Source organism: Pipistrellus kuhlii, unplaced genomic scaffold (assembly GCF_014108245.1).
Source record: "Pipistrellus kuhlii isolate mPipKuh1 unplaced genomic scaffold, mPipKuh1.p scaffold_m20_p_11, whole genome shotgun sequence".
Taxonomy (NCBI): Eukaryota; Metazoa; Chordata; class Mammalia; order Chiroptera; family Vespertilionidae; genus Pipistrellus; species Pipistrellus kuhlii.
Genome location: NW_023425416.1, coordinates 23821870 through 23849072, shown reverse-complemented (window position 1 = coordinate 23849072; position 27203 = coordinate 23821870). Strand labels below are relative to the sequence as shown.

The following is a 27203-nucleotide window of genomic DNA, read 5'->3' as shown; positions in this document are numbered from 1 at the left end:
CGTCACCGCAGACGAGGTTGGCCACAACTCCTCCCGCTCAGGTGTGGGTGCCCAGCCTGACTTCTGTGGGGAGAGTTTAAAGCAGAGGGTTTGACGAGCCTCGTGCTCCCTGTGGAGGGAGGTGCAGATGCAGGGCTGCAGCCTGAAAGCCAGCGCCTGCGTCTCTCCCCTCCCCGCCCTGGCTTTCATTAGGCCCCGGATTGAATTAATTGCCTATTGCAGAGAAATGGCATGCAGGGGGTACGTCTCCCTTAGGGACTGGCTCCTGGCCAGCCCGCCCTCACGGACACGTGGGAGGCCGCCGTGGGACACCGGGGACAGGCTGGCCCACCTGCCTCTGGAGCATCTGTGAAATGGCAGGATCAGCAACTATGTTTTATTTTTATTGATTGGCTTGCATAGTAATTAGCGCAATGTCCATTCCCCCCTGAATGGCGAATGGATAAAGGTAATCAGCCCCAGATCACAATGGGGCACAGAAGACGCCCCTGGACTGTCCACGCATTCCGGTGGGCATCTCCCCAGCCTTCACCACGGTAAGGTGTTGACTCTTGGATGCCCCACTGGCCAGAGACGGGGTGAAGCTGTGTGGCCCCCTGCACTCAGCCTCTGGCACCCTCTAACTGCTGGTACTCAGTGTTTGTCTAGGAAAAAGGGGTCACCCTCTTAAATCCTGTCTGAGACTGCGGGCTCCATGTTTAAACATGCACTATTTTCAAAAGGTTATCCTTACATTAATCAAATACACACACACACAGCACACGCACATTTGTCTTACTGCACACTCATTTCTGTGTGTGTTTGGGGCAGAGAGCTCAGTGTATGGGGTAGGCTCTGCCGCTGGGTCTCTCACCTGAATGGGGACTCCATTTCCAGGAAGGAAATTAGTTGTCCTTATCACAGAATTGGGGCCGTTGGGGAGCTAAGGCTGTTGGCTGAGAGGTGAGTCCCCGACAGCGTAACCAACAGGGCTGTGAGCTGTGGCCCCAGCCCCCTTCTGCATCCCTCATCCCTGCCCCTGATGGAGGAAGCCCTTGGAGATGTGCTGAGCTTGTGGAGCCTGCGGGCTGCTTCCGATTGCACCATCTTCGCTCCGGTGGGCACTGCATCCCCCAAAAACGGCTCCCCTTCTTGCACAGCCTGGCATTGTGGTTGGCAGCCCCTTGCGGGGGGAGGAGGCAGGTAGTTTTGCCTGGTGCTCCTGTCAGAGGGGACTGTGACCACTGGCCGATGGAGCCAAGCGCAGCGCTTCCGCCCCTGTCCAGGGTCCGCTCTGGAGAACACAGCTGGAGGCTGAGGGGGTGGGACCTCCGGGGCCCCCTTTTTCAGAGGCCCTGGACGAGCTGGAATTCAGAACAGCCCCCTGAATGCGGAACCTGCACTGCCCACAGGCTCTCGCTGTGGTGGGCTTATCTCTCCAACCCAGACGGTGTCTGTCTCCAGGTCTGGCTCTTACCCAGGATTCCTGAGGCTGGTGAAAAGCTGTTTTCTAGAAGAGGTTTAATTAATGCCTGCAGCTGTGGGTGAGGAAGGGAGGGAGGGAGGGAGGGACTGAGACTGACTCTGCAATCTGGAGGTGGGCAGGCAAACGGTCCTACACACTCAGAGGGGAAGACTTCAGCCCTGGAACAAGGATCTTGGCTGGTGGGTTAGGACTGTGTCCACATTCCGGTGTAAGGGTTACCTTTAGGGGAAAAGTCACTGAGTGGGGAAATGGCCCCGCATGTAACCTGAAATAAGGTTTCTGGGCCCACCCTCCTGGTTTCTAGAAGGCTTTGAAAGGCCAGCCGAGCGTTGAGCTCAGCAAGGTGGGAGAGCACTGAATGAGGCCTGTGCCCCCTTTGGAAGTGATGGCTTGTGTAGCATTGGTCTGGGGCTGTGGTTGTCAAACTCTGGCTCGTGAGCCACATGCGGCTCTTTGGCCCCTTGAGTGTGGCTCTTCCACAAAATACCACGGCTTGGGCGAGCCTGTTTTGAAGAAGTGGCGTTAGAAGAAGTTTAAGTTTTAAAAATGTGGCTCTCAAAAGAAATGTCAATCGTTGCACTGTTGATATTTGGCTCTGTTGACTAATGAGTTTGCCGACCACTGGTCTGGGGGAACCACCGGACACCTAAGATGCTGAAGGGAGGGTCCAGGGGATCGGCAAGGGGAGAAGCAGCCAGGAGGGTTTGTGCATCTGCACTTAGTGGGTGAGGAAGAGACAGCAGCTGCCTTCTGCTAGGGTTGTGGCATTTTGACAGACGCCATCTCCCACGGCCCCTTCTTGAACCTCCTGGGCGGCTTTGTAGATGGGCTGTGGCCTGGAGATGCTGCAAAGCCGCTGAGAAGCAGCAGGAATGACATTGCAGGGTCTGCTCTGAGTCCAAAAGGCAGGCAGGCCGGGGTAGCCCAGTTGAGCCACAGATTCTGGCCCGTTGGCCTCCACCCCCAGCTCTGCATGCTAGGGCCTGCAGTGGGGCAGCCACTGGCTTTTGGAGAGGAACGGGCCAGTCAGCTTTATTCCAGAGCACGGAGGAAGGTAATGATTGAAAAGGCACCGAGAGCCCCACCGGTGGTTCAGTGGTTAGAGCTGGTCAGGGAGCAAGTGGGAGGCAACCAGTACGTGTGTGTGTGTGTGTGTGTGTGTGTGTGTGTGTGTGTGTGTGTTCCCCCTCCCTCTCTCCTACCCTCTCTGAAGAGCAACGGGGAAAAATATCCAACAGAGGCACCGAGGAAAGAACTTGGAGGAGCCTTGTGAAGTAGTTCTGCACCCGATCCTCTTGGCCGGGTCATCTGTGCATCTCTCTGTCCTTCCCCCTTCTCTTCCTCCCTCTCCCCCAGCACTGTCTGCCTGCGCTTAACACATCAGCGGAGCCGTCTCTGTGCTGGTGCTCAGGGTAGGGGGGAGTTTGGGCAACTCACACACCTAGTGGTTAGCAACGGGCGGAACTAGAAAATTCTGTTTGTTTGCACAGTCACTTCCACAGCTTATACATTCGTGTGTTTGTAATACTAGGCATCCTTGGTCATCTGCTCGCCACTCTCTGCCTCCGAGTACAACTGACTTCCTTAGGAACCAGAGCTTTAAAAAACAGACTGAGTTGAAAAGTATCGAACCTAGTTTTGACACCCCCACCCCTCCCCTCTTCTACACACACTCCTTTACGTGGTTAGAGGCATCATTTATATCAAACTTACGAATAGTTTGAATATGATTTTTCTTCCCCCTCAATTATATGGAGACACGTGTCTTTCCAACCAACAGAACCACAGCTGACTTTCCTAGACTTACCTCATTCTTTTTTTTTTTAATATATTTTATTGATTTTTTTACAGAGAGGAGGAGAGAGGGATAGAGAGCTAGAAACGTCGATGAGAGAGAAACATTGACCAGCTGCCTCCTGCACACCCCCCACCCGGGATGCACCTGCAACCAATGTACATGCCCTTGACCGGAATCGAACCCTGGACCTCTCAGTCCACAGACCGACGCTCTACCACTGAGTCAAACCGGCTTCGGCAAGACTTACCTCATTCTTTGGTCCAGCCCCAAACTTCAGGCCTTCATTTTGAGCTTTGAACCTTTTAATTATACTTTTAAAAAAGGAAGCTCTTGCTTGCTCATTTGTCATCTGCTAATATAGGAGAATCTTAAAGTTAGACTAAAACATATTCTGCCTTGTTATGCTTCTTTTTAAAAAAAAACAACAAACAAAAACATCTTTTTATTGATTTCAGAAAGGAAGGGAGAAGGAGAGAAACATCAGTGACAAGAGAGAATCATTGATTCGCTGCCTCCTGCAGGCGCCCCTGCTGGGGATCTAGCCCGTGACCTGGGCATGTGTCCTGACAGGAAATCAAACCGTGACCTCCTGGTTCATAGGTCAACATTGAGCCACGCTGTTCGGCCCTTTATGCTTCTTAAGTGAACGGTGCATTAAGGTGGAGAAAAATTATTAAAGTTATAGTGGAAATGTGCAGAAGCTCAGAGATGATGATAAAGGGAAACCATCTTGTAGGAATGAATTGTTAAGCTTTAAACATGGTTCCTAAAACATGGAGAGATAAACAGGAACTTTCAGAGTAGTATATTATAGATAAGTATAGAATTTTGACAAGTATAGATTGATGAGTATAGAAATTCTGATCCACCTTTGTATTGAAATGTACTAATTATGATGATCATCCATCATGCTCCTATAATACCTTATCGTATAAATAGGCAGCCATCTCTGTGATCTGGTTTAATCCTTCCAGCAAGTCTGAGACCTTCTTAGAGATGGGAAAACAGGACCACAGGGTGTTTAAAAGACTTCTCCTGGAATTCATGTATTTTGAGCAGCAAATACTATGTAAACCTAGATATTCCTGCTAATGTGGCTTGATGATCAAGTATACTTACCTAGAGGCCCAGTGCATGAAATTCATGCATAGTGTCCCTCAGCCCAGCCTGCACCCTCTCCAATCTGGACCCCTCGAGGGATGTCCCATTGTCTGTTTAGGCCCCATGGGATCAGGCCTAAATGGGCAGTCGGACATCCCTCAGATGATCCAGGACTGCTGGCTCCCAACTGCTCACCTGCCTGCCTTCCTGATTGCCCCTAACCGCTTCTGCCTGCCAGCCTGATCACCCCCTAACCACTCCCATGCCAGCCTGATTGATGTCTAACTGCTCCCCTGCCAGCCTGTTTGCCCCCAACTTCCCTCCTCTGCTGGCCTTGTCACCCCTAACTGCCCTCCCCTGCAGGGTTGATTACCCCCAACTGCCCTCCCTTGCAGGCCTGGTCCCTCCCACTGACCTCCCCTGCTGGCCATCTTGTGGCAGCCATCTTGTGTCTACATGGGGGCAGCTATCTTTGACCACGTGGAGGTAGCCATCTTGAGTGTTGGAGTGATGGTCAATTTGCATATTACTCTTTTACTAGATAGGATAGAAGCCTGGTGCATGGGTGGGGCCCAGTTGGTTTGCCCTGAAGGGGTTTCAGATCAAGGTGGGGGTTCCCTTGGGGTATGGGGCAGCCTGTGTGAGGGGCCTGTGATGGTTTGCAGGCCAGCCACTCTCCCCAGTGACGCAAGTGGAGGCCCTGGTATCTGGAATTTGTTTACCTTCTACAATTAAAATTTTGTAGCCTGGAGCGGAGCTCAGCTTTCTGCTTGCTCCAAACATTTCTGTTTGGATTTGTTTACCTTCTATAATTGAAACTTTGTAGCCTGGAGTGGAGGCCTAGGCTGGCCAGGGCAGGCAGAAAGCTTGACTTCCTCTGTTGCCTGGAAAACCCAAGCCTTGCTCCTGCTCTCTGTGGCTGCAGCCATCTTGGTTGGAGTTAATTTGCATACTTGCTCTGATTGGCTGGTGAGCATGACTGGTGGGCATGGCTAGTGGGTGTAGCAGAGGTATGGTTAATTTGCATATTGCTTTTTTTTATGAGATAAGATAGTTATTTGAACCCGGCCAGAGTAGCTCAGTGGTTGAGCATTGATTTATGCACCATGAGGTTGCTGGTTCGATTCCTGGTCACGGCACATGTCTGGGTTGCAGGCTCGATCCTCAGTGTGGGGCGTGCAGAAGGCAGCTGATCAATGATTTTCTTTCATCATTGATGTTTCTACCTGTCTCTCCCTCTCCCTTCCTCTCTGAAATTAATGAAAATATATTTTAAAAAATAGTTATTTGAAAATGACAGGTGGCCTCCTGCTTAGGTATCAGCTTTCATTAAAAGTCAAACAAACAGAAACAGTGTGCGCTTAGCACCTGGGAGGAGTCTCTGGGCTGTGGCTGTCAGCTGTTCTCCGCTGATGACTTCCTGATACCACAGCACCTGCGTCTGGCTGTGCGTTCAGCGCATTGCGGTGGTTAAGGGTGCAGACTCTGAAGCTAGACTGGCTTTGAATCCTGGATCTACCATTACTAATCCTGTACTAGGCTAGTTTCTTCACCACTCCGTACCTCAGTTTCCTCATTTCTAAAATTGGGATGATGATGATAATACCTGCCTCATGGTATGGTTGTGAAGCTGAAATGAGATTGTACATGAACGGACTTGGAGTAGTGCCTTGCACATGCTACGGGCTTAAAAATATGTTAGCTGTTGTTACTATTTATCCGTTCCTTAAAAATACATCCTTGGTGCGACCAACTGTACTGATAGAACGAACATATGACAATGGGTAAGACACACAGTCTCTGTCCTCACGGAACGGCGGACATTATACTTAAGTTCATAGCAGAGGACACGAATGGTTAGTGCAGACACGTCCCAGGCACTCGCCTGGCTCCGGGCCACCTGCGGAGGGTGGACCTGGGGGTGGTGTGTGATGGTCTCTACCTGGCACACACTAATAGGAGGTGGCCTTGCCAGCTGTTGAAGACAGGCAGGCGCTCATTTGATCGGTATGTGTCTGACACATGCTGGTTGTTAATGTTTTAACCCTCCCTCTTGGCCTAAGGCTGCTAGTGGGAAGTGTAACATGAGACCAGAAACTCAATATTGACTTAGCTGGTTTGCCAGCACTGTTCTCGGTCCTGGTTGACAGCGTGCTGGCCTGGCCACGTTTTGGACTTGGCTCCTCGGCAGCCCCAGGAGCCCCTGAGACCGCGGAGACCGAGCTCCCGGAGTGAGGAGCGGTACAGCTGCTCCGGGGGGCAGGTAGGGGGCCCGAGGCGGAAGGCCAGACAGACAGCCCTGTTCCTTGGGTCTGCCATAGCCGGGACCTCTTTGGCACGGAGGTCTCTGGGAAGCTGTGTTGACAGGCGTGGGTTTCACAAACTGGTCCTGGAAAGGGAGGTCCTTCCTCCTCAGAACTCGCCCTCGCTTGTTCCGTGTGTCCTACGAAGACACTCCCGATGGCAGCCTGCCCAGCTAGCCCTGCCGTGGCAGAGCTGGCGCAGGGCCTCGGCAAGGGGCTGAGGACTAGAGAGGCCCCCGTGATCGCTGCCTCCGGGACCGGAGCCCCGTGAGTGTGGCTAGCGCACCTCTGCTCGCCTCGGCCCTGGAGGGCTTCAGGCCAGCAAGTGAGCAGTCAGATCAGAAACCTGATCGCCAGCTCTTAATGGGGAGCCTGCTTATTTGTATTCGTGTTTCATCTGCTGGACTTTGGAGTCAATGGGGCTTTGTCTTTGCTTTCTTTTTTTTTTTGTTTTCTTTTTTTTGTTGTTGTTAATACTTATCCCACACTTGGAAAATAAAGAAATGGCAAATTGGCCCTGGTCGATGTAGCTCGATTGGTTGGAGCATTGTCTGTACATCAAAAGGTAGTGGGAGTGAGATTGGGGGGAGAGGGGGCCAATGGGAAGATATGTACACATGTAATACCTTAATCAATTAAAAAAAAAAAAAAAAAAGATGGTGCGTTTGATTCCCAGTCAGGGTACATACCCAGGTTTCAGGTTCGATTCCTGGGCAGGACATGTGGGGGAGACAACCACTGATGTTTCTCTCCCCCTTCCTCCCTCTAACATCAAAAAATTTTTTTAAAATATATTTTATTGAGTTTTACAGAGAGGAGGAGAGAGGGATAGAGTTAGAAACATCGATGAGAGAGAATCATCGATCAGCTGCCTCTTGCACACCCCCTACTGGGGACGTGCCCGCAACCAAGGTACATGCCCTTGACCGGAATCGAACCCGGAACCTTTCAGTCCGCAGGCCGACACTCTATCCACTGAGTCAAACCGGTTTCGGCTAACATCAAATTTTTAAAAATCTTTTAAAAAAGTGACAAATAATTCCATTCATTTAAACAAACAAAACATTTATTTGTGTGAAAGCATAATTGAACTAAAAGGAGGAAAACCTTTTCTCTAGTTTCCAAACAGTTCCCCAGGTCCTCTGACTCCTCTGGTCTCGGTTGCCTCTTGATTTCCCAAATGGGTCATCTTTTGTCGCCAATTTGTCTCCATCAAAGTCCCTAATGGAAACACAGACCTGAACAATCAAAGCTTGGACATTTATGGTCAGAGGTCAGGGCAATGAACAGCTGTTGGTTGTTTTGTGGTGTGTGTGTCTTTTTGCTCTGTCTTCTAAGTGAAAAATGAGTGTGTCTTCTTTGAAAAAGAAATAATATTTTAGACGATGGCTAACATCAGCAGGCAAGACCTAATCAAGGCTGCCTCATCCACGGCTCACGTAATTTCCAAGTTAATGTTGGGTGATTTTTTTTTCCTCCTCTTCCCCTTGCTCTGATGACTGCTGATTATTTTGAAACTGCAGCATTGGCCGAGGGTGTTTAACAGCTCGATGTACGGCGAGTAAGCGCGGTTGGCTTGACGGAGCGCAGCACATTCTTTTCACTTGCTCTTTAGCCCGAGGAATGTTTGCTCTGCCAGAAAGGGAGTTGGGAACTCCTTGCCTCTGCCCACCCACCAGCCAGTGCTCACACTTCCTGGGGACGGCCATGGCACCCAGTTCCCACCGCATTAGGGTTGTCTGCCCAGGGGCCTGTCCTCCCCCCAAACCTTACCCTCAGCTCGACTGGGAGCTCCTGGAGGGCAGGGGCCACCCCAGCTCATCTCTGGGTCTTCGATCCTCAGCACAAGGACTGGCGTGAAACAGGCCTTGGGTGAATGAATGAGCGGTTGCCACGCAGTTAGGATTGTGCGTGGCTTCAGGTAGCGGAAAGCCCTGCCTCGGTGGCGTAAGCAAACAATGACTTGTCTTTCTCATGCGATAAGAAGTCTGCAGGTAGGTGGTTGCTGGCATCGGTTTCAGCAGCTGATGTCTGTCTGGTGTCTGGGCTGGCACCTCTGTCACTGCCTTCCGGGTGGCAGAGTGACAGGCTGCAGCCACCGCGGGCGGCACCTTTTCTCAGGAGAGCAGGCATCCTCCCCCAGACACCCGGCAGATGTCCCCTGGCGGGTCGTGGCCAGGACTGTCACGTGGCCTTTCCTGATGAGCAGGGCCGGGGGAGTGTTCAGCGCAGGCACATGGCTGCACAGAACAGTTCGGTAGACGGCTCGCTGCTGAAAAGCAACCCCCAAATGCTGAACGGCTCAGATAGGATAGACACTTAGGTTTTGTTCACGTCCGGTTCAAAAGGGCTGTTCCTTCCAGAGGTGAATTAGGGACCCCGGCTCTTAAGGCTGCTGTGCCCGTTTGCACTCAGCAGCAGCAGAGGAAGGCGCGTGGAGGATGGTGTGAGGGAGGAGCTGTGGGCCAGGCCCGGAGGTGGTAAATTAGTCCATTCGCCTGCGCTCTGTCACGTGGTCGCACCTCCTGCACCGGAGGCTGTGAAAGGGGGCCCAGCCCTGTGCGGAGGAGGAGGAGGAGGAGGAGGAGGAGGAGGAGGATATTCGAGTTTCACGGTCGCTGGCAGCCTCTGTTACACTCTTCTCCCCACCCCCCAAATCAGGGTTCTCTTAGCCAGGGAGAAGGAGTGAATAGTGATGGGCACACGGGTGCCTGTCTGAGAAGGAAATGCTGTGCTAAGTAGGCTCCAGCCAAAAACGGGCTTTATTCCCAGATCACCCGTCCTCCGTCCCTGCGTCTGTCTGCTCCCACTTTTGGGAACTGGGTCAGCAGCACAAGGGAAGAAGGTCCTCACGATCCCCTGGTTTCTGGAACCAGGGCACGCTCTTCACAGCTTGGTGGGTGTCCCTCAGCAGTTGTAGATTACCCCAGGAAAGAAAACAAAACAAAACAAAACAAAACAACAAACACAAAAAACAGTCTTCAGTACCTGCAAGGTCAGAGGAGCCCGTGAGAGCGCCACGCCTGTGAGAGCTCCTTGCTCCTGATCCTGCACGTCCCCCCACTCACCCAGCCTTCCAGAGTTTCTCCTGCGATTCAGCCCTGGCCCCAGCCCACGACCGGGGGCAGGGTACAGAGGTTCAGAGGTGAGGACACAGCCAACAGCGACCTCTGCTTCCCACTCAGATTCATTGAGAAATGCTTTCCCGACTGCTTCCTGCTGTTTTCCCCCAGTAACATGAACGAATGGTCCATGGATCTATTGGGTGCGAATGACTTGTTCTTATTCCGTTTGTTGTAGATTTCTGTGACAGCTTCGTTCTTGGCGCCCTTCTTCCCTCCCCTCCTTCCCACACACACCTTCTGAGCACCTGCTGCTTACTCAGCTCTGGGTCCACCCAGCCCTGGGGGAGGCCAGCCAAGAAGCTGGCTGGAGTCTGTGGTGGCGATGAGGGCTGTGGGAGGGCTGTGGTTGCTTGGTGTTGGGGGAACTCACCTAACCTCAGGGTCAGGGAGGACTTCCCGGGGGAGGTCCTGAGGCATTGGAACTGAGTTTAAGGATGAGCAGGAGTTCACCAGCTCAAGAAGGCATCTGGGCTAAAACCGGTTGGCTCAGTGGATAGAGCGTCAGCCTGAGGACTGAAGGGTCCCAGGTTCGATTCCCGTCAAGGGCATGTACCTTGGTTGCGGGCACATCCCCAGCAGGGGGTGTGCAAGAGGCAGCTGATTGATGATTCTCTCTTGTTGATGTTTCTAACTCTCTATCCCTCTCTATTCCTCTCTGTAAAAAATATAGGCATCTGGGCGAAGAGAGTGAAATGGACACAGACTGAGCTACGAGAAGGGGGATGTGGAGTTTCAGGGCTGCTGTAGTGTGGTCAGTCACTCACGGAAAACAGCGCTGACCAAAGCAGACGAGGTGCCAGCCCAAAGGGAGCTCAGGCTCCCGGGCTGGAAGGGCGATGAGGCTGCAGAGGAAGCTAGCCAGGACCTGAGGAGCCCCTGGCTGCTGTCCCAAACAGGGCTCCGGAGAGTTTGCTGCTGTTGGAGGCGGAGCAGGAGCCGGGCCCCATTTCTTGTGCCATCGCCTCTCTCGCCCCGCCCCCCTGTCTCCGATGCTCGTCTGGGCCTCTGCCCAGGCATTACTCAGGCGGCAGAAATAGAGGCTGGCAGCAGAACGCCCGCCCGTCGCTGGTGGGGAAAGCTGACACTGTCATTACATGTCACCGTGTGCGCCAGCAAGTTTTTTGGTGGAGTGCTTTCTTGGAACCCCAAGGACGGTTCTGAAGTTGGCTTACCATTTATTTTTTTTTCCCTTTCAACTCATACCAACAATCCTGACCACTCGGCTCAGAATACTCGCTGCCTGTGCCCATTACCCACTCCAGGAGCGCACTGAAACGAACCTTTCACGCTGAAATCCACCCACCGGGGGCTTGCCTTGCCTTGCGCCAGCTGCTTGGAGGGGCCAGGCCAAGGGCATGAGGCCCCCCGTGCTGCCCCGCAGTCCTGAGGGCTCTGTCAGGGAGGGGAGGCTGGAGCCCGCCCTGCCTGAACGGCCTGGGAAGGAAGGGCCTGGATTTCCCGCAGTTTTACTCCGCCTCCCCGAGGACCTGAGGGCTGAGAGGGTTTCTCAGCGCCGGCGGCAGCAGCAGCGATTATTGTGATGAACGGCCACAAGGGTGAGCGCCTTCGGTCTCGGTGCCCCGCCCTGCGTGTTAGTATGGAATCGACAGCGCCAGGGGCGGGGCAAGGCCGGGGCGCAGAGAGAGGACCGTGGGGCTAGTCTATTGTAAGAAGGGCCAGCGCTAATTGCAGGGGGCTTTGTTTCTGGGAAGAAAACGTTCAGATCTCTGCTGTTTTGCTGGGTGCCTCCTTGGTTCGGAGGGCTGTAGGGAACGCATAATAATAAATTACTACTTTGATATTGTGATTTATAGTAATATATATATATATATTTATCTATTTATACACACACACATATACATACATATACATTAAGGTGACCAGATCATCCCGCTTTTGGTGGGACAGCCCCAATTTTTAACAATTTTTCCCGCGTCCCGCAGCGTTTTAAAAAAGTCCCGATTTTTGGAAAGATTGGAAAGATTCTTTCCAAAAATTGGGACTTTGTATTATACACACACACACACACACACACGCACGCACGCACGCACACACATGAGGCCCAGGGCATGTAATTCATGCATGGGTAGGGTTCCTAGGCCTGGCTGGCAGTCAGGGCCGATCTATGGGGCAACTGGTGGAGCGATCAAGCCTCCTCCCCCCCGCACCACCTCTCTTGGCTGGCCTGGCGCCGCCCACTCTCGGACTCCGCCACAATCACTATCCTTCCCCTGTGATGCCGTCTCCCATCTCCGGTAGATGATACCTACTGTTAGAATTGAGATGAACTGTGGGAGCCCCAGCTGGTGTCAGAGGATTGGCTGGTGGTGATGTCGGGGGGGGGGGGGGTGGCACACAGGGAGGAGATCACACAGGTTGGCATTCGGTGCAGAATTGTCACTGCCATCAGTGCTCGCCAGGAAATACCCCAGCCAGTCTCTTTCACAATCCCATGAAGAGGGTAGTTCACATCCCACTAAAATATAAGCTCCAGGAGAGTAGGAGTTTGAGAATGATTTGGTCACTATTGACCCCCCAGTTTCTAGGACTGTACTTGGCATACAGCAGATGCTCAGTACTTCTTATATGAATAACTGAATCACCATTGACAGGAGCAGAAACTGCAGCTCAGGGAGAGTGACTTGCCCGCGGTGCCACAGCTGCTAAGGAGAGGAGTAGAAGGCCTTGGTCTCAGTCCCGGAGAGGCACCCCAAGTACCATGAGCTGTGACTCGGGGCACCCAGCCTGGTTGCCCTTAGAACGTAGGTGGCCTCAGGCTAAGACTGTACGAAGGTCCCTCGCTGGTCTGGCCTGTCATTCTGACCAAGCGCAGCCCAGTCTTGGCAAAACCCATCAGCTGCGTGGCCGTAGGCTGCAGGCCCTCCTCGATCCAGGCCTAGAAGGCTGCCTGTTGTCTTGCTGCCAGTGCCTGGCTATAGCTCGAGGGGAGGGAATGAATGTGCAGGCACGTGTTCATCGGCAGCTCCTTCGTTCTGTCATGCATGTGTTCAGGAACCTTCTGTGCCTCCCTGTTCCTGGAGGGAACCTCTTCAGCGGGTCTCCGCCCTGATCACAGATGAGTCACTGCATAAAGCCTGCAGTCCGTCAGCAGTGCTGGGAGGAGAGGGCTTGGACTGGTGTGCAGGTGAGTGGGGCTCGAGGCCCCTCTCAGTAAACTCTGCGTGTGTCTTTCTTACACATCAGGTCCCATTTTGGGTTGAGTTTTTTTTGTTTTGTTTTTTTAAATATATTTTATTGATTTTGTATAGAGAGGAAGGGAGAGAGAGAGAGAGTTAGAAACATCGATGAGAGAGAGTCATCGATCAGCTGCCTCTTGCACACCCCCCACCGGGGATGTCCCCGCAACCAAAGTACATGCCCCTGACCGGAATCGAACCCGGGACCTTTCAGTCCCCAAGCCGACGCTCTATCCACTGAGCCAAACTGGTTTTGGCTTGGGTTGAGTTTTGAAAGGAGGTGCTCTTTCTTTCTTTCTTTCTTTTTAAATATATTTTATTGACTTTTTTTTTACAGAGAAGAAGAGAGAGTGATGGAGAGTTAGAAACATCAATCAGCTGCCTCCTGCACACTCTCTACTGGATATGTGCCCATTACCAAGGTACACGCCTTTGACTAGAGTTGAACCTGGGACCCTTGAGTCTGCAGGCCGATGCTCTCTAGCCACTGAACCAAACCGGTTAGGGCAGGAGGTGCTCTTTTAAAACATCTGATCTCTATAATTGATCATGTACCTGCCTGGTGACTTCTTGCTTGACTACATTCTTTAAACATAATTTAAATGAGTTTACAGCTTTCTTTCTTTTTTCCTTTCTGATTGTAAAAGTGAAAAAAAAAAAAGGAAAAATAAAAGTAATATGTTTGTTTAAGAAAATTTGGAAAATGCAGAAATCTGCCAACGAGAAAACGGATCTTCCAGGATCCTATCACCTGCTTAAGGGTTGTCAGTCAACCTTACATCTTTGTAATTTGTTTTAAAGAAAATTAAACTTACTTTAACCAAACATAACATTAAGGGCATATTTTCTCTTTCCAGGTTAAAAAAGAATTGTTACATTCACTCACCTTAAAAAATAGTAATAGGTTCAAAGTTCTGAAGAGTATAGAATAAAAAGCTCCACTCCCACCCTGTTTCAAACCACTCAGTCCAGTTTTGTAACATATCTTTTTATAACATAATTAGAGGCCTGGTGCATGAAATTCATGCACTGGGGGTGAGGGGGTGTCCCTCAGCCCAGCCTGCACCTCTCCAATCTGGGACTCCTTGGGGGATGTCTTGCGGGATCAGGCCTAAACCGGCAGTTGCACATTCCTCTCACAATCCAGGACTGCTGGCTCCCAATTGCTTACCTACCTGCCTGCCTGCTTAATTGCCTCTAAATGCTTCTGCCTGCCAGTCTGATCATCTCCTAACCACTCCCCAGCCTGGTCATCCCTAACTGCCCTCCCCTGTAGGCCTGCTCCCCTCAACTGCCCTCCCCTGTAGGTCTAATCCCCCCCAACTGCCCTCCCCTGACAACCCTATTGCCCTCAACTGCCTTCCCCTGCCAGCCCGATTGCCCCCAGCTGCCCTCCCCGCTGGCCTGTTCATCCTAACTGCCCTCCCTTGCTGGCCATCTTGTGATGATATGGGGGGCAGCCATTTTGTGATGACATGGGGGCAGCCAACTTGTGACCACATGGGTGCAGCCATCTTGTGACCACATGGGGGCGCCATCTTGTGCGAGGCTGTGATGGTCAATTTGTATATTACCTCTTTATTATATAGGATTGAGCTTCAACCATACATGATGTATTGTAGCTTGAATTTTTGACTTAACAATATAACATTTTCTTCTATTGTTACAAATCTTATTTTTTGTTATTTGTATACAACACCTTGTAAAAACAAGGCATTAAACATATAATTGAAATTCTGAAAAGTCCAGATAGAGATTATCACTGTTAATTTGGGGGCTGTCTCCTTTCAGACCTTTTTCTGTAAGTTTATATGTTTCCTTAAAAATTCCACATATATTTCAAGATATGCAAGTGTATGTTTTACCTACATGAGGTCATACTGTGTCTATTTTGCTGCTGCTTATACACTCATGTATTTTTTTCACTTTTTAAAAATATTTTTTCAGTTACATTTGTCACATAGCATCATATTAGTTTCAGTTGTACAACATAATTAGACATTTATATAACTTACAAAGTGATCATCTCAATAATTCTAGTACTCATCTGGCACCATAGATAGTTATTATAATACTAGAGGCCCAGTGCAAGAAACTCATGCACTTGGGGAGGGGGATCTCTTAGCCTGGACTGTGCCCTCTCGCAGTTCAGGACCCCTGAAAGGGGATGTCAGACTGACGGCTCAGGGAGCGGGCCCAAGCCGTCAGTTGGACACCGTTAGTGCTGCTGCGCAGGTGGGAGAGGCTCCCACCTCCATTGCTGTGCTTGCTGTAAGCCCGGCTCAGAGCTTCTGGCTGAGTGGTGCTCCCCCTGTGGGAGCATCTGCCCCCTGGTGGTCAGTGCACGCATAGCGACCGGTTGTTCTGCCGTTTGGTCAATTTGCATATGAGCCTTTTATTTTATAGGATTATTGACTATATCCCTAAGCTGTACTTCACATCCCCTTGTCTATTTTTATAATAGGTAATTTGTACTTCTTAATCCTTTAACCTTATTCACCCATCCTCCCAGTTCCTCTCCAACATGGCAACCATCAGTTTGTTCTCTGCCTCTATGAGTTTGTTTTTGTGCTGCTTGTTTGTTTGTTTGTTGTTTAGGTTCCACATGTAAGTGAAATCATATGGTGTTTGTCTTTCTCATCTGACTTATTTCACTTAGCACAATACCCTCTAGGCCCATCCGTATTGTCACAAATGGTAAAATTTTATTCTTTTTATGGCTGAGTAATATACCATTGTATCTATGCAGCACATCTTTCTTCATTTGTTTAACAATGGACACTTGGGTTTCTTCTCCTCATGTATGTTTAACTTGGTAGTATCTCCACCAAGGTTTGTCACCTGCTCACCTAAGTCCACCTCTTTCTTTTTACGGCTGAATTCTGTTCCAGTGTATGGACAAACTTTAATTTTTCAACCATTACCCTATGGATGAACATTTTTATAATTAGTCCCATTTCTTCTTTGTACATATGAGTGGGCAAATTTTGAGGTTACCCAGAATGTGAATTCTTTTTAAAAAAATATATTTTATTGATTTTTTACAGAGAGGAAGGGAGAGGAATAGAGAGCTAGAAACATCGACCAGCTGCCTCTTGCACACCCCCTACTGGGGATGTACCCACAACCAATGTACATGCCCTTGACCGAAATTGAACCTGGTACATTTCGGTCCGCAGACCTACGCTCTATCCACTGAGTCAAACAGGTTTTGACCAGAATGTGAATTTTTGTGTGTTTATTGTTTTAATGAGACCACCACTTTTTCATGAATTCTATCCTAGTTAACCCTGAGGGGGAGTGAAACCAGACAACTAATGGGTCCGGGCTGCCTTAAGCAGAGACAGGGTTGAATCATATCAATAAATGTGAGCATTTATTCCAGTAATGCCGGCAGCGTGGGAGAGCAGCAGGTCACCCACGAAAATCTGCTCTACCCCTCCTACTAGCTGGCAGTCATATAGGGAAAAAGAAGAGAGAGAGGCTGTATGCAAAGGGAAAAGGGAACGGGAGAAGGGGGTAGAATAGTTGCAGGGTCTGTGGTCCATGTGTCTCTTCCCAGGATCTTGAAGCCCAACAGCAAGGTAGTTAATTTTCAGTGGTGTTAAAACCGGCTCAGGAGTGGTCAGTATCCCTGAGGCAAACTCCCAGAGAGGGCCAGCATCCAGGCACAGCAACCGTATCAAAGCACGTCCTGGCCTCGGTCTGTGCTCAAAATGTTCGTTCTTTTCTGAGCAATGGACCCATCCGGCCCCAAGGCGTCTTATCTCCCTCCGGCTCTGGCTTTCTTCTTGCAGCACATCCTCCGGTTTCCTAGGGCCTGTGGGAAGACGTGTCTGTAGTCAGTAAGGTGAATAATGATTAAGTAACGGCGGCTCTGTTCTTAGGATGAGCCCGTCCCTATCAGGAGCAGTCTGCCAACCACAGATTTACCTTTTTTGGGAATTTGACTCTCTTAAGTTGGTTACTTTTAAGACACTGGGCAGGCTAAGAACGAGTCTCCCAGAATCTGCCACCCTCGCATGCAGATTATTTCCAGCTCAGGACAAAGTCTAAGAAACGTAACGAAGAGCTTCCCCCCTTACCTGCCTAAAGGAATTCAGATTTTAAAAAACAAAACAAACCTGTTTTGAAGCAAGGGAACTAGCTATCACCTTAGCATAATATGAAGTAAGAGTGGCCAACAGGGAGCGACCTCGCAGAGTCTGTTCTTAGATCCCTCTCGGTGTCCCTCTGCTTCTCAGTAGCCCAGCAAGAATTTGTTCACCAGCCAAAACCGGTTTGGCTCAGTGGATAGAGCATTGGCTTGCATACTGAAAGGTCCCAGGTTCGATTCCGGTTAAGGGCATGTACATTGGTTGCGGGCTGCCTCCTCTGTCTTAAGGGCCTTTAAGGGTCCCTGGGGAGGATCCCAATAGACTATTCATCAGCTTTCCAGATGTGTCCTTTCAGCGTCTCCACGGATTGGCCGGCACCAGGACAGTGGGTCATTAGTGATGTTGGTCCTGTTGTCAGCCATGGCTTCACTTGTCTGATTTCACTGCTCTTTCTGGGCCTGGAGCTAAAATACAGCCGAGGCCCAGATGTTATTCCTACGGGTGAATGCTTAAGGGAATGGTCATGCAAGAGCCTGCATGGGAGTCGAAAGAGGCCACTCTTAGGCCCCTTGTTCTTCCTCCTCTGGTGTCTACCCCATGACTAGCTACATGCCAGGGGAGAAAGGTCAAAGCCACAGACCAATGATATGCTAGGGGAGGAAAGGTTACTCTGGAGGCGAGGTCCTGGTTTTCCCAGTCTTGCCCATTGCTACACACCTGGAACTTTCCACCCCAATGACCTTCTGTACCCGGCCAATCATTTCTGCTCTGCTCATGTCTGTCCAACTGCCTACCACAAAAATACCCAGGAGGCAGTGTGGTGTAAGGGAAGCAGTCTTGAACTGGCAAGTCAGAAGAGCTGGCTTCACATTCTAGCTCTCACTCTGATGGTGGTGTAAGCCTGAAGAAGACACGCACCCTGCTGGGTTCTGTGTGGTGAGGATGCCCTGGCGTAGGTTTGGAAAACCTGGGAGGGGATGGGCAAGCAGTTAGAGACCAATTCCAGCTCAACGTTAATGAGAATTCCAAGAATTAGCACCTTCTGGTAATGGAATTGGCTGTTGTGGCATCATATAAAATAATGGTTTTTGTCCCTGGCACACAGCTCCTAAAAACCTTGCAATCGCCAGAGTCCTGAGCGTGCCTTTTATATGCCAATGAGATGATGACTGCAGGCTGGGAGCCCCCAAACAGCTTTAGGATGGGGGGCGGGGGTTGTTGTTACCAGAAAAACTCAGGGAGGTCAGAGGGGCTGGAGGTTGAGTTCAGTCACCAACGACAGTGATTGGATCCTTGGTGCCCACGTGGGGAAACCTCTGTGGAAACCTCTAAGAAGCAGGGTGTAGAGAACTCCCGGGGCCGTGAGCATTGAGGTGCCAGGAGAGAGGGCATGGATGCTCTGCCTTGCCCCACACCTTTCCCTGTGCATTTCTCCCATCGGGCGGTTCCTGAGTTGTATCCTTTATAATAAATCTACAGCAACAGTAAGTCAGGTGTCTCCCAGAGCTTTGTGAGCTGTCCTAGCAAATGATTGGACCTGAAAGGGGTGGGGGTTGTGGGAAATCGCCCCCCTCCTCCCTCCGCAGACTTTGTAGCCACGTTGACAGAAGTGGGAAACCCGAGGATCCCATACTTGCAACTGGCACGTGACATGGGGGCTGTCTTTGGGACTGCGCCCTTCAACCCGTGGAGTCCAGTTGGGGTAGTCAGGGTCAGAATTGAGTTGAATTGGAAGGCACCCAGCTGGCGCCCAGAAAATTGGAAAATCAGTTGTTGTGAGACAGAAGTAACCCACACATCTGGGGTCAGCATTGTTGTGAGTAAAAACAGCTGAGCTCTTGTTGCTGGCCTCCAGAAATGTTCTGACGTGGCCAGCCAGCCCGCTGCGGGCTTTGTCCAGCCCCAGGCCGACAACATCACCGCTGTCAGGTGGCTTATGATTTAATGGCAGGAGGCAGCCAGCCGAGAATGTCAACATGATTATATGCTCGTGTGATGATAGTCCTGGGAAGTGTCATGAAGGAGAAATACAAGGTGACTTGAGAGGGTCAGGCAGAATGCTGATCTAGACCGGGGAGTTCAAGGGCAGCTTCCTGGAGAAAGTGGTCTTTGAGCTGAGGTCAAGGGCTGATCGGGAGTCGGCAAGGTGGGAAAGGTGGAGGCTCAGAGGAGAAGTACCCTGTTTCCCCGAAAATAAGACAGTGTCTTATATTAATTTTTGCTCCCAAAGATGCGCTAGATCTTATTTTCAGGGGATGTCTTATTTTTCCATGCGCTAGTTCTTATTTTCGGAGGATGTCTTATTTTCGGGGAAACACGGTAGCATGTCAGCTGGGGGAAGGCAAAGAAGATGGACTGCGGTTGACTGGAGTGAGCCTCTCCTCTGTTCATTCATCTATTCTATTCATTCATCCAACAAATACTGACTGCGTATCTGCTCCGGGCCAGCCACCGGGAATACAAGAGTAGAAGCAAGACTGACAAAGTCCCCGCATCATGGAACTCACTATTACTGTATAACAAGTCATCCCAGACCTGGTGGCTTCAAATAACCAGCATTTTACCCCTCTCTTCCTGGTCCGGAGTGGACTGGGCCCAGACCGTTCTAGACACAATCTATGGCATGATGTCCTGTAACACCCAACTAATGATGCAATAGCTGACAATGAGTAGTGCCCAGCTAACACCGTAACAGCGCTGGGAAGATGATTGTTTAAACAGCACACCCTCTAAATATTGCAGGATAACTTTTTACCCTATTTAGCACACATCCTCAGAAACACAGTTTAGAAACTAGATTTTGTGGTGGTAATGCAGAATACGGATTTGCTCATTTTGCTTAGGTTTGTGGAAACGGTGCGTCAACAACGATCATGACCACCCACCCCAGAGCTTTGCATTCTCAAAATCACTTGCATCAACAGCTTCCCTCCTTCCCCTCACCCCCACCGTCCCCTACGTTTCTCATTAAGTTCTGTTGACTTTTTTTTAGAACCCCAAGTAATTTACAGGTCAGTGTGACTTGCTCTAGAAAACTCAAAATGGCCCACCATCCGCTGAGTAGGGTGGCTCTCTTAGTTTCAGGATTTCTACCTATCTCAGTTTCAAGTTAGGTTTCCAGGTAAGCATCACAGCTCAGACACAGTGATTTAAAGATGTAAATGACCAGAACTCTTCCCAAACGTTGTCTGATAATAAGCCTAAAGGGGTAGCCTCAATCTCGACATTTAAATCTGTCCAAGAAAGCTGCTACTCCAAAGCAACAAAATCGATTTTATTAATGTGTTTTCACTCGATGGGGAGACCCATGAGTGGGAAGGAATCAACTGTTACTGTGCTATTATGATTCAGGTATAATAAAATAACAATTTATATACAAAATATATTATTTTGCTTAATCTTTATCAAAAGCCTATATATGGATAAGTATTAGTATTGATGTTAAGCTGCTATAACAAATAAATCCCCAAATTTCAGTGGCTTAACATAATAGATTATTTTTTCTTTATCAAAACAGTCCAGTTTGGTTCCAAAACAATGGTATCAGGATGGGGATGAGTGATTATTCCTGAAAGTAATACTGCAGTGAACATGGGGTACAGATATCGCTTCAAGATAGTAATTTTGGTTCCTTTAGATCTGTACCCAGAAGTGGAATTGCTGGACCATAGGGTACTTCTGTTTTTATGGTTTTTTTTTAGGAATCTCCGTACTGTTTTCCATAGTGGCTGCATCAATTTACATTCCCACCAGGAGTTGCACAAAGGTTCCCTTTTCTCCACATCCTCACCAACACTAGCTATCTCTTGTTGCTGTTTATGATGGTCATTCTAATAGGTATGAGGTGGTATCTCGTTGTGGTTTTGATTTGCATTTCTCAGATGATTCCTGATGTTGAGCATCTTTTCATGTACCTGTTGGCCATTTTTATGCCGTCTTTGTATTTATATGTCTATTCAGTTCTTCTGCCCATTTTTAATCAGAGTGTTGTTGTTATTTTGGGTGGCTGTTGAATAGTATAAGTTTTTTTAAAAATATTTTTTATTTTTTTCAGAGAGGAAGGGAGAGAGAGAAATAGAAACATCAATGATGAGAAAGATCATTGATTGGCTGCCTCTGCATGCCCCCCTGGGGATAGGGCCCACAATTGGACATGTGCCCTGATGGGAATTGAACCATGATCTCCTGGTTCATAGGTTAATGCTTAACCACTGCACCGCACAGAGTGGGTGAATAGTATGTTATTTATATATTTTGGACATCGACCCCTGATCCAACATATGACTTGCAAATATTTTGTCACATACCATATGTTGCCTTTTCATTTCATTGATTATTTCTTTTGCTGTGTAGAAGCTCTGTAGTCCCACTTGTTTCTTTTTGTTTTAAGTGTCAAATTCAAAAAAATCATGGCAAGACCCATGTCAAGGAGCTGACCTCTATGTTTTCTTCCAGGAGTTTTATGGTTTCACGTCTTACATTTAAGTCTTTGATCCATTTGCAGATAAGTTTGTTTATGGTGCAGGATAAGGGCCCAATTTCATTCTTTTGCGTGTGGGCTGCCCAGCTTTCCCAAAACCATTTATTGAAGAGACTGTCTTTTCTCCATTATACATTTCTGGCTCCTTTGTCGTAAGTTAATTGACCACATATGCGTGTGTGTTTGTTTTTTAATCTGGGTTCTCTATTCTCTTCCATTGAACTATGTCTGTTTTTATGCCAATGCCATACTGTTTTGATTTTTGCTTTGTAATACACTTTGAAATCAGGAAGCATGATGCCTCTGGGTTTATTCTTTCTCAAGATTGCTTTGGCTATTGTGGTTCCATACAAATTTTAGGGTACCTTTTTTTTTTTATTACAGTGAAAAATGCCATTGGAATTTTGATAGAACTACTTTGGTTAGAATGGACGTTTATTAATTTTTCCAAATCGTAAGCAAGCATTGGCTGCGATTTGGGGGGGTATTGCTCCCAAATGCATCTTTCCATTTATCTGTGTTTTTGATTTCTTTCATAAGTATCATATAGTTTTCAGTGTATAGATCTTTCAACTCTTTAGTTAAATTTATTCCCAAGTATTTTATTCTTTTTGATGCTATTATAAATGGGATTGTTTACTTTCTTTTTTTTTTTTTTAAATACATTTTTATTTCAGAGAGAAAGGGAGAGAGAGATAGAAACATCAATGATGAGAGAGAATCATTGATCAGCTGCCTCCTACACACCTCCTACTGGGGATCGAACCTGTAACCCAGACATGTGCCATGACAGGGAATCGACCCATTACCTGATTCATAGGTCGATGTTCAACCACTGAGCCATGTCGGCCAGGCATGGGATTGTTTTAATTTCTCTTCTGATAGTTCAGTGCTAGAAATGTGTATAGAAATGCAATTGATTTTTGTCTTCTAACTTTACTGAATTTGTTTATTTTAATAGGTTGTGTGTGTGTGTGTGTGTGTGTGTGTGTGTGGAGTTTTTAAGGTTTTCTGTATATAACATGTCATCTGCAAGTAGAGACCTTTTTACTTCTTCCATTCTGATTTGGATACCTTTTATTTCTTTATCTTGCCTAATTGCTCTGGCTAGTACTTTCAGTAATATATATATATATAAAAGGCTAAGTGTCTGTCCAACCAACCAGTAGCTATGACACTCACTGACCACCAGGGGTAGCAGACGCCCAACACAGGAGCTGCCATGATGCACACTGGCCATTTAAAGATAAATGGCACCACAGGACCTGGCACTGACACACCAACACTCAGCTTCCCCCAAGTGGGACACAGGCCCCACCACCACCCTGGAGCAATACCCCCCCAAATCGCAGCCAATGCTGCCAAGACTCCCTGGGACAAATGTGGCCCATAGTGCAGCCCAGTCTGGAAACGGCCACTGTGGGCACTGGGTAATGACATCACATAACAACACCCGGCTTCCTCTCCCTGGCTACTAGCATCCTTGGAGTTTCTTCAGCCCAGGAACCTGGCTTGCTTTATAGCCAGGTGCAAACATTTTACAGTTTAACCAGTTGTCTGTGAAGGGTCTTCCCGTGCCTCATCTCATTTGATCCTCACAGAAGTCCTGGAGTAGGTCAGTAGGAGACTTGGTAGAATCCTATTTTCTTTTCATCAGCCAGAAAACAGAGATTTAGAAATTTAGAAACTTGACCCCACTGAAAAGAAGTAAGAAATGGTGGAACTTAAAAATGACATCAGGTTCTCTCACTGCTCAAACACTGCTGCAGTAAAATATTTTACCCTTTATTCTCCCTGTGTGATCTACAATAATAATCTGCTTTGGTTGATATTTACTGCTGTGTTGCTGACAATTACCTGAAAGAGAAGTTGGGGTGCTTCACTGGGCTGGAATAAGTTTAGCTACATCAGAAAGCAGGCCTAATTAAGCAAGTTTATTCTCTCTATATAAAAGGCTAAGTTGACTCGTGCATGCGTGATACATATAAAGCTCTTGCTAGTGCCAACCTCACACGTGTGTTTCAATCTGTCATTGTCGATTGTGAATTTAGTTGACACTTCTGTTGTAAAGGGCAAATAGCAATATTAAAATATTTCTTCTCATTAATTTCCTTTCAATGTGCATGAATCCATGCACCGGGACACTAGTGTTGAATAAAAGTGGTGAGAGGTGAGAGTGAGCATCCTTGCCTTGCTCCCGATCTTAGAAGAAAAGCTTTCATTTTTTTCACCATTGTGTATGACAAGAACCACTGATTTTTTAAAAAAAATATTTTTGTTGATTTTTTACAGAGAGGAAGGGAAAGAGATAGAGAGCTAGAAACGTCGATGAGAGAAACATTGACCAGCTGCCTCTTGCACACCCCCTACCAGGGATGTGCCCACAACCAACGTACATGCCCCTGACCAGAATCGAACCTGGGACCTTTCAGTCCGCAGACCGACGCTCTACCACTGAGCCAAACCGGTTTCGGTGGAGAACCACTGATTTTGAGGCTCCTGTTTCATTACAGCTTTAACCTAAGCTAAGTCAGAGTTTGGGAGCTTATAACAGTGTTCTTCCCCGTTTTACTGTAAGGGAGCGGGAGCTAGATAGTAATTTCTCCCCGAGCTAAACGTCTGTGATTCCTCTGTGACATCACTCCTAGTTCTCTTCGTTCTGCCTGTCTTTTCATAAGTGCAACGGCAGGGGAACAGGCTTTAGAAGCTTGTTCTGGTGTCTGAATCAGAGAATCCTTGAGTCTCAGCACATGGAGGGCTCCGAGAGGTCACCCATGGCGGCTCCCCGGAGCGCCCCCAGCCAGCAGCTGCCCACACGACCTCTCTGGGCAGGAGGGCGCCTTCTGTACTGATGCTGGTGCCGCCAGCCTCCCACCGAAGCATCCAGCCGTTCTCTACGAGATACTGTAAGGGCATGGAGCGCCTGCCCACGGGCACTAGCTTTGATCACTGTCCCTAGACACCCTGGAGCCCTTGCTTTGTCATGATCGGGCCCTGGAACGGGCTGGCAAGGCGCACAGGGCTCTGTCACAGCTCTGTCGCTGAGTGTGCTCCCAGAGACACTGAAGAAGGTCGGGCGCAGTGCCTTGATCTGTGGCGTGCACGAGCGCTCCCGATCAGGCGTCCACCGGAGCAGAACCCCGTTTCTGTGCGGGGTTGTGGACACAGGACGTGCCGCTTTCAGAGCGGCCTCGGCCCCCGGCCTCTCAGGCGTCCCGGCTCTCACGGCTCAGCTGTGGCTCCCAGGCCCTGCTGTGTGAGCGCTCTGTTCCTGCCTTTCGAGACGCGGCTTTCACCACGGCTTCAGCGTACGCCACTGGTACTTGTAGTTTTACGGCCCTGACTATTTATTTAACCCTTGTGTGTCTTTCTGGACTTTCTGATACAGCTGGCTGGCAACATAAGGAGGATCAGCCATGTTCTTAAAGTGGCTTTGTGCTGAGAAAATCCTGCCAACGGCGTGTTCTTCTTTTTTCCTTGTTGACGTACTCAGAGTGGTCCTCGGCCCATTAAAGTAAGAATGTCGGGCTGACACCGGTTTGGCTCAGTGGATAGAGCGTCGGCCTACGGACTGAAAGGTCCCAGGTTCGATTCCGGTCAAGGGCATGTACCTTGGTTGCAGACACATCCCCAGCAGGGGGTGTGCAGGAGGCAGCTGATCGATGATTCTCTCTCATCGATGTTTCTAACTCTCTATCCCTCTCTCTTCCTCTCTGTAAAAAAAAAAAAAAAATCAGTAAAATATATTTTAAAAATAAAATAAAATAAGAATGTCGGTTTCCTATGTAGCTATTCCTAAAACTTAAGAAAGAACAAAGCAGCAAAGTTGGATGGAACACAGCTTCTCCCAAAATGTCAGAGTGGGGGAAGGGGAAAACACTGAAGTACATAAACGTGGAAATCCTGGCTTGATGAATTAGTTACTTCAGTCTGATCTGGTGCTAAGGGATGCTCAGCCACCTTGAACTGGAAAAAAAACAAAAAACTAGAAAAACTCAAAGGAGAGAGTGGTAGGAATGCGTCATTCACACCTGAAGGGAAGAAATGTGAATGTTTCAGAGATCTGAAAAAAAAATCTAAGTCTGCAGATTATCTGCCTCCACTCCTTTCTGGAGAGGAACGGCTGGTACATAATTCTTGCTGCCCATTTAGACACCTGTCAGCCAGGGATTAAAGGCCTTGTTGGCGGGATGTGTACCATCCACAGGCTGACGGAGGCTGCTCTGCCGTTTGTCAGCGCTGCGTTCTGCCTGCGCAAACCGGCACGGATGCCTCTTAAACATATAATTACGACTGTATGCGCTTTGGTCTGGAAAGTACTGGGACCGTCACCAGCAGGCTGGGTTTGAGGGTGAGTTTCCAGAATAATTGTGTGTGTGTTGTCACGTCTTCTCCAGATGCCCCCTGGTTCCCAGCAGAACTCCATTCCTCCCAGGCCTTCACCCTCTCTCTCCTGTGAGCCTCTGCCAGGTGAATTCCGATGGTCGTGGCTGGTCCCCGGGGCCAGCGATGGTGTGGGCATGAGCCCATGACCCAGCGCTGGCCTTTACACGTTAGGGGAGTTTCTGGAAGGCCTTCCTGCTTCCAGTAGAAACCTGCAGCTTGCCAAGTGTGGGTGTGTGGCCACCATCTCATGATCCTTGAGGGTCGCTTCGTAGGGTGAGGACAGTGGTCGGCAAACTCATTAGTCAACAGCGCGGCAAACCGCAGCTCCTGAGCCCCACTGGGCTAGCACAAACACAGAAGATGGCAGAGGCCAGGCATGGAAGGAGCCTGGCTTCCCGACGGTGCCTTTGAGCTGCTGAATTCCCTGACCCAAGAGCCGCCCTCGCTAATACGTGGCTCCTGGTGTGAGAACAATGACCAGTCCCATCACATCAGCTAGTGTTTCCTGTTCCCTGTAGCCAGGCCATCACCATAGATGCATGAATGAAGATAAAACAAAAAAATAAAACCACAAAAGAACAAAGGTCACATGACCATGTCTCACTTATATCACATCTAAGAGTGCCATTCAGCCTGGTCAGGGGCCCAGGCCCCTACCTAGGGCAGTTCATCGTGACCGTGGACAGTACGTGCTTCCTCCTCACTACCCAGGAGGGGCCCGGGAGGGGACCAAGAGAGGCCCAGTGCTCCCAGTGCCCAGGCCCGTTCTGGGGAGGGTGTTGGTTTGGCTGCTATAACCTAAGTTGAAATATCAACTTCAAAAGGTGGTGAGATGGGTTGTTCTCTCGCCAAACCATTTGAGACAATAGGCAGTCAAGGACATGGGCCATCCACGGGGTCATCACTAGGATGTCCCTCATGTGCTGCCGGAAAGCTGGCCCAGCCCCACACCAGGGGTTCAGACGATGGGAAGGGGAAGAGGAGGGTCAGAGTGGGATTCTGACCTTCCTCTCCCAGTCACTATTCCTCGGCCAGGACTTGGTCATATAACCCAGCTGGTGACAACCGAAACCGTGAGCCGCGGTGTTTTTCCCAGGGGTCTTGTCTCGCTACGCCAAAGAATGAGCTCCATGGACCAGATTCATGCATAAGCGTGGAAAATTCATTAGGAGCAGATTCAGACTTCCAGCAGGGAGGGGGCCCAAATAACGGGTTGCCCCCCTTGAAGCCTTGTAGCCTTGGGGTGTAGAT

At 49.2% G+C, this 27203-nt stretch overlaps 1 protein-coding gene across 2 annotated transcripts in view; it reads left to right on the top strand.

Moving 5' to 3' along the window:
* PXYLP1 (2-phosphoxylose phosphatase 1) overlaps positions 1-27203 on the top strand; it is a 64236-nt gene that overhangs the window by 1437 nt on the left and 35596 nt on the right. The window contains exon 1 of one of the 2 annotated variants that reach the window (XM_036431280.2): positions 6603-6627. The exons of the other annotated variant lie outside the window; for it this stretch is intronic. The gene's annotated coding sequence lies outside the window, so the exon portion shown is untranslated. Of the gene's footprint in view, positions 1-6602; positions 6628-27203 lie in introns of those variants that run through there. 2 annotated transcript variants of the gene reach the window in all.